A 9606-nucleotide genomic window follows, 5' to 3' on the forward strand; every position below is an offset into this window, starting at 1 on the left:
CAGACATCAGAACGCAGAATGCAGAGCCAAGAGAAGCCCTTGAGAGTGGGCAGGGGCTTTATTCATGGTCTGTTATTCAAACAGTATTTGTTACAGCTTTGAAAGACTTAGAAACGCTTCAGAACTCGTGATGAAATATAGGGACACTTCCAGATGAAGAGCTCATAGACTCAGAGGAGGGAGAGGAAGAGGAGGAGAGAGAGGCAGGCAGGCAGAGAGACCATGTGGGGATTTGTTTTACTTGAATATACATATTTGTAAAGGGTTTTATGTTTTTCATGTTTTCTCAGTGTGGGATGGAGAGGTGAGAATTTAAAATGAAAATAAATTTAAGTCCTTGAAGGCAAGAACTATCTTTTTGTTTATATTTGGAGTTTTTGTTTTGTTTTTGGTTTTTTGCTGAGGCAATTGGGGTTAAGTGACTCACCCAGGGTCAAACAGCTAGGAAGTGTTAAGTGTCTGAGGGCAGATTTGAACTCTGGTCCTCCTGACTTCAGGGCTGGTGCTCTATTCACTGAGCCACCTAGCTGCCCCCTTTTTGCTTATATTTGTATATATATGTATGTGTGTGTGCTTGGCACACAGTAAGTGCATTACAAATATTTTTGTAATTCTTAAAAAAGATCACTTAAGCGCCATTGATTGATTAAGCACACATTGAGTAATATGCCAGGCATTGTGCTAGAGGTTCAAAATATAAAATAGCCCATGCTCAAGCAGCTTACAGTCTATGGAACAAGGAAAAAAAGTACCTTGAAAAAAAATAGTCAAATGTGTTGCTTTATTTTGCTTGATTACACTTATTTGTTAATATGGAGGGGTTTCTACTAGAGAGGAATTGATGGAAAGGGTAGTAAATGGGGGGGGGGGGGAGAAAGATGAAAAGAAAGAATATCAACACTTTAAAACTTATACAAGAAGAAAACAGTAAAGTTCATAAGGGGATATACAAAGAGGGCACATTGCTACTGTTGTGGTTAGTTTTAAAAACACTTTTAAAAAACTGAAACATGTTCAGCTTCTATATACATGGTTCTTTTTGGTGAATATTGAACTGTTCATTTTTGCTGTTATTTGCTAAATTCATAAGAGAAAACTTAGCTTAAAGAAAGGTAAGGCAAAGTAATTTCTGGGGAGAGGCTGCCAATAATTAGGAAGGTGAAACCAGCCTTCCTGGAGGACATAGCACTTGAGCTGAGCTTTGGAGGAAGCTAGGAAATTGTAAGGAATGGAGAGGACATAACACATAGCAGGCAGAAATTGTTGCAATGTCACACACAAGAGACAGCAGCAAGTAGGTCAATTTGGCTACAATACAGAGTAAGTAAAAGGGAAGATCAATCTGGATAGACAAGAGTGGAGCTAAATGGCAAAAGGTTTTAAAAGCCAGTGGAATAGCTATACTAGAAGCAAGAGTCATAGGACCTTCTTGAGCAAGGGAGTAATATAATCAGAAGTGGGATTTTTGCCCTTTAGTAAATTTTTAGTCATTTATAACTCTAACTCCATTTGGGGTTTTCTTGGCAGAGACGCTGGAGGGGTTTTCCTTTTCCTTCTCCAGCTCATTTTACATTAGAGGAAACTGGGGCAAACGGGGGGAAGTGACTTACCCAAGGTCACATAGCTAGGAAATGGCTGAGGTCATATTTGAATTGAGGATGAGTCCAGTGCAGTGCTCCAATCTGTATAGATTGGAAAATAGACTGGAAAAAGACCAATTAGGAGACTACTGAAATAGCTCCAGGCCAGAAGTGATAAGGACTGGTAGCTTTGTAGGTAAATGATTGAGAATCATTTAGGATTAGGTAGGATGATAGCTTTGTAAGTAAATGGAAAGAGACCACTCTAAGATATATTGCAAAGGTAGGAATAAGACGATAACCAATAGTATGTCAATGATTAGAGGCAAGAGTGGAGGGTGACTCCATGGTTTAACCTAAGGAATTAGAATAGGGGTACTCTTCTTTCCCTAAAATAAGAAAATTAGAATTGGGAGGGATAGGGAATGAGTTATTTTGAACCCTGAGCTGGAGATGTCTATAGGATATATCAGTTGAAATGTTCAATAAGTGATTGATGATGTAGACCTGGAGTTAAGAAAAGAGACTGGGCTTGGATAGAGATCTGATCTTCCACTATAGTCTCTCTTAGGTAGCTTTTAAGAATTTAATCTCTCTGAAAATGACTTCTTAGACCTACAGAACTTAGAACCCAAGCCCCACCCCCAAGTTCTAGTCCCCATTCACCAGTTGCTAAATGAACATTTTCAAACTGAATATCCCATCAATATTTCAGATTGAGCCTGCCCATAACAGAACCCATCATATTTCTCCAAAATCAATCCCAATTGTGAACTTCCATATTTCTATCAAAGGCACCTCCATCATTCCATCACCTCAGGAACATCATCTATTCTTTCTCATCCCACATATTCAGTGAAATGCCATCTGACTAGAAATGACAGTTGAATCCTTGGGAGCTGAAAAGATAACCGGGACAGTGGATAACTTAGGACCAAGTTCTGGTGTATATGAAATGCATCAAGGATGGGACAAGGATAATGATACACCTAAGGAGATTGAGGAATGGTAGACAGATAACAAGACAGCAGTCATGAACTTTAAAAAAAGAGAAAGAGAGAGAGAAAGAGAGAGAGAGAGAGAGAGAGAGAAAGAAAATGTCCAGGAGAAAGTGATCAACAGTGACTTTTAAGAGGTAGTCAAACATGACCATCACTGGTAACTTTGGAGTGAGCATTCAATTTCCAATGAATGGGGAAATGAGATGCTAGGTTGCAAAGGGTGGAAAAATGTAACTTTCAAAAAAAGGAAATAGAATGTCAACTAGACTGAGTGTTTTCCAACAGGGAGGCCATAGTATTGTTCCAAGGGGATCTGCAAATCCATATGCACACCAAATATTGTCATTTCAGTCTTTATTTAGCTCCAACAAAATATGCAGCATGATTCAATATAAGAAATAAACATACCTTCCGTAGAGTTTCACACACATATTATCACTGTCTTTCAAATGTATGTAAATGTTGTGATTAAAAATACAAACTTATTTTAAAGTGTTTCAGAATTTGTTGTAGCTTTTTGTCATATTTTCTCAATCAAATGATTAACAAGATCATTTCTGTCACTTAAGGGGGCTGTGAAATTTTTTTATGTTAGGTATACCTGGTACTTACAAAGAATTTTCTATAGTCTGGATGCTATATGCAAGGTATAAATTAGCTTAAGAGTTCTGAGGAGGGAGATGGCCCACCCAATTGGGGGAACATCAAAGGAGGCTTGGAGCAGTGTAGTAGGAGTTCTGACCTGGAAGCCAAAGAATCCAAGAGAGGGTCCCAGCAGTCATATAGTCCTTAGACATAACCGGGCTTCCCATGATCACATGTACGCCAAGTGGCTGGGCAGACTCTACCTGGATTTCCAAGGAAGAACCCTGTGCCTCCTGAGGCAGCCCATCCCATTTTGAGATTGCTCTCATCATTGGGAAGGCTCTTCCAGACACCAAGCTTCAACATGCCTCTTTGCCATTTCCATGCATTGCTCTTGGTTCTGACCTTCAGTTTTGACAGTTAACTAGCCATATGTGTGTAGAGCAGCAGGACCTAGGATCTCAGCTATAAATTGATTTTTCTCCTCCTTTTCATGACTATGAAGCCCCTCAAAAGAACTATCTCTTCTTGCTGCTTTTTTCTTGCCACCCTCTTTCTTCTCAAGCCATTAGAATAAGGCTTCTGATCCTACCACTGGACAAAAATTGGACAAAAAAGATTGCCAACAATCCTTTAGTCATTAAATCCAATGTTTTTTTTTTTCCCTCAACACTCAATTTCCTTGATCTCCCTAGTATTTAACCCAGATGAGCACTTCTGTCCCCTTCCTAGACATAATCTCTTCCTTCAGCTCCCCGATGCTGCTCTCTTGCTTCTCATCCGTGAAGATAGGAGCTCCTTTTCAGGAAGTAAGATATATTTTCCAGAGGTAGATTCATCATCCATCTCTCACTCCCTAAACATAAGTATCCCAAGGTTTTTTCCTGAAGAGTTAAGTACCACTTTCTTCTCTTATCACTCAATGCCCTCTACACCTCAGTGATCTCATCAGGTCCCATGAGTTTAATTATCATCTTTATACAAATGACTGCCAAATCAATATATCTAGCCTCATTTATCTCCTGAGCTCCAGACTCACTGGAACTACCTGATGGTTCTGAATGAGGCTCCACTTGAATGTCTCATGGGCGCCTCTACTTCAACATATTCAAAATATTATCATCAGCCCAGGTCTAAAATTTACTGTTTCTGTTGAGAGAACCATTACCCATTGAAATCACCAAGATTCAGAATCCTAGATTGTGCCTCCCCCTCATCCCCTACATTCAACCCGTTGCTAAATTGTCAATTCTGTCTCCACAACTCTCATATGCATTTCCTTCTGTCCACTCACATGATTATCTTAGGTCAAACCTCCATCACCTCTCACCTTAACTACTGTTAATAGTCTAACAATCCATTCTCCATCTCCAGTCCATTCTTCACAAAACTGTCAACATAATCTTAAAATCAAGATCTAACTAGATTGCTACACTTTCCCAGCTCAAAAGCTTTCAGTATCTCCCTGTTAATTAGAATAAACAAATCCTTCAATCTAAAGTTCAAGGGTCTTCCACAATCTGTCTCCAGCCAACCTTTTTAGCTTTATCTCATGTTACTTTCAATCCTTTTAAATTGGATTACTATATTACTATATTACTACAGATGTTCCCTCAATCTTAGCATAAGATTTCCCACCTCCAAGCATTTGTACAAGTCATTCCCCTATGGCAAGAATCAACTGGCAAATATTTATTAAGCACTATGTGCTGGAAATATAAATATAAGGAATAAAACAAACTCTATTCACAAGTAATTTGCATTGAATAAATTCAACTCAAAAAATATTAAGCACCTACTATGTGCCAGGCACTGTGCTCAAGGTCCTGGAAGATGCTCTCTATCTTAGGTTCTCTGAATTTTTAACCTTTTTCAACAGAACATGGAGACAGAATCGTAAATCTACACATATCACTAAGGACCTGAATCAGATGCTCTGAGAAGCAAGAGACGACATGACCAACTCCACAGAGAATAAGATCAAGGAGAAGGTGCCAGCTGCTCTGAGAATCCTTTCCTGATCCCTGCTGTGAATGGCTCTCTCTCTTATTCATTGGCACATATGTCATTTCCCTTCCGGGGATCTTAAGTCCCTTTTAAGTACAAGGACTATATTCTTCAGCAGCTTTGGAGCAGCTAAGTGCCATGATGGATGCAGCTTATTACTTGGAATTAGGAAGACCTGATTTTGATCCAACCTCAGACACTTACTAGTTGTGACTTTATACAAGTCACAATCTCTGTTTGCCTCACTTGCTTCATCTGTGAAATGGATATTAATAACAATAACCACCTCCCAGAGTTGTTGTGAGGATAATAAGACGTGTTTACAAACTTTAAAGCACCATACAAATGCTAGCTACTGTTGCTCTACAACTGCTATTATTATGTTTGGATTCACAGCACCTAACAATGTCTTACATTTTGTGTTTAATAAATATCTATTGAACTGATCTTCAAGAAATTTACCTCATCACTGAGTATAAAAGAAAACCCAAGCCCTGAGAAACTTAGTGGACTCATCAGATCACAGAGGTCACAAAAGCTGATCACTGACCACATCAGGATTCAAAGCCTGGTTCCCTGAGTTCAGATCAGGTAATCTTTCCACCACACTGCTATTTCTCCTCCAATTTTTACCTCTTCATCAGTACCCACCAGAATACTCTAAATCCAGAAAACGCTAATTACTTGATAAGTAAGTAGTAGGGTAAGAATTTCTTTGATAAAAGATGACTTTAAACTCCAGGAAGGAACAGGATGGGATCTGCCAAACCAAGAAGCAGTGGGAAGAAACTTCATCAGAACTTCCACACCCTCGGATGCCCATCAGTTGGGAAATGGCTGAACAAGCTGTGGTACATGAAGGTAATGGAATATTACTGTTCTATTAAAAAACGATGAACAAGCCAATTATTGAAAAGCCTGGAAAGATTTACATGCGCCGATGCTGAACGAAACAAGCAGAACCAGGAATACATTATATACAGTAACACCAAAAATATGGGATGATCAACTACAAAAGGCTTGGTTCTTCTCAGCAGTTTCAGTGATCTAAAGCAATCCCAATAAATTTTGGATAGGAAATGCCATCTGCATTCAAAAAAGGAACTAAGGAGACTTAATGTAAATCAACACATTCTATGTTCACTTCTTTTTTCTGTTGGCTTTTTTTTTTTTTTTGGTCTTCCATGGTTTTTCTCTTTTGCTCTGATTTTTCTCACCCAACATATTCATAAAGCAATGTGTATTAAAAATAAGTAAACTTACTACAAAAAAATGAAATTAAAAACTTCCACACCCTCATAAAAGTAGGCAATTTAACCAGAACCCTTGAGTCCTGGACAAGGCAAAACCCTTGAGTGCTGGACAAGGCGGCTTCACATGACAGGGCATTCTTATGAGTCATTCTCTCACAAGAGAAGTGAAACAGACCTTCTGATTACAGCTAACCTAAATTTGGTAAAAGCACAATTTCTAGGCTTTAGTTTCCTCAATTTTAGAATATTTCAGGATCTCACTAGCTCCAAATCCTCACTTGTACAAGGCATCCTCCTGTAAGATCACAACAATAGTAGTAATAAGTGGAAAGACTATGAGGCTAAAGCCAAATCCAAGAGGATCAATCCAGTATGTTACTGCAACTTCAGTCTGTGCTGCCCCCCTTTGCTATCCAAGAAGCAGAGCAAGAGGAGGTTGTGATGTCTTAAAGCCAGGGGAGAGTGGAGTCAGAGGACTGAATTTAAAACCTAACTGCCTCTGTATGACCATGGACACATCACCTATAACATAGTAATAGTTTGCAAGGATCAAACAAGATAATATATGTAAACCACTTTGTGAATATTGGAAAACCAAGTAAAGAGCAATCATTAATATTCAAGCTTAACACTTGAAACACAATACAAAGCCCCTAATTTTACTCAAAATTACTAAGATCTAAAAATTAAAGAATTTGCTTGGGATCAAAACAACAGCTTATTGTGTCTGAGGTGGGATTTGAAGCCCAATACGTTAGTTCATTGTTGATATTTATGCTTCTCTCACCAAACAACGATACCATGTCTATGTGGGTGGAGTGGTTGTTGTAAAAAGGAAATGAAAGCTGAGAATAAAGGTAGAACTGGAGAATTTTATCTAATATCTAGCTTAAACCTTACTGAAGGGATATCATCAACAAGTGGCCAGAACTACTTCTGGACGCTAACCTCAAGCCTAGCCTAGATATAGGTAATTATTTCTTCTCTTTTTCTTTTCCCAAGATGCCCCTTTTCATTCTCCTGAGATCCCCCTATCCTATGTCTGTCAATGATACAATTGGGCTCTGCTTAGATTCATAATGGCTAATTACATGGCTGTACTCTGGTCTATTCCATAAATTCTAAGACTGTAAATGAAAACTGTAAAAAAGTTAAAAACTGTATTGACAGCCAAAAATCTTACACCTACCACATCCTCCTCATTGACAATGCTCATTACTGTCAAAAAAAAAAAAAAATTTGTTTCTCTGCTCAAATTCTGAACAAATTGAAATAATGAGAAGTTATCATCCAACTATCCACAGCATCACTTACTGGCAATTTGTTCCTTTGAAACTGTGATTTAATTTAAAAGGAAGACACACATAATATAATCTGTCCAAAGTACCTTAATTTAAAAAAATAATAAATATATTAATTATTGGCCAAACTCCCTGGCAGGTAGCAGGATTATCCTATGCCTATTTCACAGATAAATACACATGAGGATTCAAGACAATTCAATGCTCAGTCCCTCCAGCTGCTCCCCTCTCCTTGAGCACATGAAGCTCTTTATTCTTATTCATGGGTTGTCCAGTCTCCTCCAGACTCTTTGACATCTTAAACCCTTTCACGGCTTCTGTTCCTTCTCTAAGATTCAAACCAAGAAGAGTTTTCTTAGAACAACTTAGGTTCCAGCAAGCCTTCGCTGCCTTCACTGGCCTTGATCTTCCTCTTTCTCTCACCTCAGAGGAATGCCAGACAATCTCTGTTTTACTAGGTCCTGACAAAGTCTCAGCCCCTTCCAGAACTGACTTCCTACTTACTCTCCAACCCCTGCTTCTCTCCTCTGGCTCCAAGCTGAAATCAAACCTCTATTATGCAGGTGACGCAGCCCTTTTAGACCTTACCCAAGTCTCTGTTCTCCAGACAAAGGAAAGCATTTCAAATATCTGGTTCCCAAAGATACTATTATTTGGCTTCAGAGAATTTTGCAATGGACTTGCAGTCATCTCCTTTACAAAAATTGGGGGGCTCCCTGGTTCTGATCATTCTCACTCACTCATACACCTATTTCTGGCAGTCCTGTTCAGTTTACCTAAAGCACATTCACTAGGCAGTGGGTCCTAATTCCCCAACATTTCTCAGGACACTCATCAGGTACAATTACCACTAGATGATCCCATATTTGCCAGTAGCTAGTGGTTTACCCTAGGAAAAGTCACTTCCCCTATTTGAGATCCCTTTCCTCTTCTATAAAATAAGTGGGGTAGATTAAATGATCTTTTAGGTCTCTTCTAGCTCTAATATTATCTCATGTTCTTAAAAGCCTTCTAGTCAGCACTGTTTTAAAAGATACCTAAGTAGCCCAAGTCTAAAAAGCCAGCTATCTGTCTCCACCTGTGTAATCAAAGAGAATCATAGTCCCACAGAACTAGAAAGAACCTTCAAGGCTAATCTCAACACATAAATCCCCCATGTAATATCTCAGGCAACTGGTCACCTCCACAGTCTCTTATCTCCTTTAAACATCAAATTTGATTAGAACTGTCCCTTTCTGTGAAGGACACAACATCCTTTCCTGAAACTGTCTGTTTCTGTAGAAGAATGATATGTTCATCAAGATGATGTCAGAGTCAATAACAATATCTTGGGTACCAGAGAAACCAGGTTGAAGAGGTAGTTATGAAAAAGAGATTTATAATAAAAAATAACAGAGGCTAATTGCTAACTGTGCTCATTTTTTTCTCATTGCTTTCTTTTCTCACAGGTACATCTTGAAAAGGATGAAGGTTCAAGGCCAAATGACTGTCATGATGGGCCCAGAGAAATCAGGCAATCTGCCACCTGTGAATGAAAGAAGCTGATACAAAATGAAACAGAAATCAAAATGTCAGGCAGGATTACTCCAATATTAAGGGCACCTTCTGGTCTTGGCTGTGTTTAGGTGAAAACTTTTAGGTCTGAACAGATACAGATTCTATCTGACAAGCACAAAAACTTATTTCACAGAAGAGTAACATACAAGGGAATCATCCCTGGGTTCCAAGAAGGAGGGTTGGGTGCAGAGCCTCCAGAACATTAGTCTAAGGTATTTGAAAAGAAACAAGGAATCGCAAGGTTCATGGTATCTTAGAAAAAGGGAAAATGGTGAGCAGACACCCCGTCTTCTTCCAACTTGTGAAATTAGAAAACCAGGTC

Source organism: Sarcophilus harrisii, chromosome 3, assembly GCF_902635505.1.
Source record: "Sarcophilus harrisii chromosome 3, mSarHar1.11, whole genome shotgun sequence".
Lineage (NCBI taxonomy): Eukaryota > Metazoa > Chordata > Mammalia > Dasyuromorphia > Dasyuridae > Sarcophilus > Sarcophilus harrisii.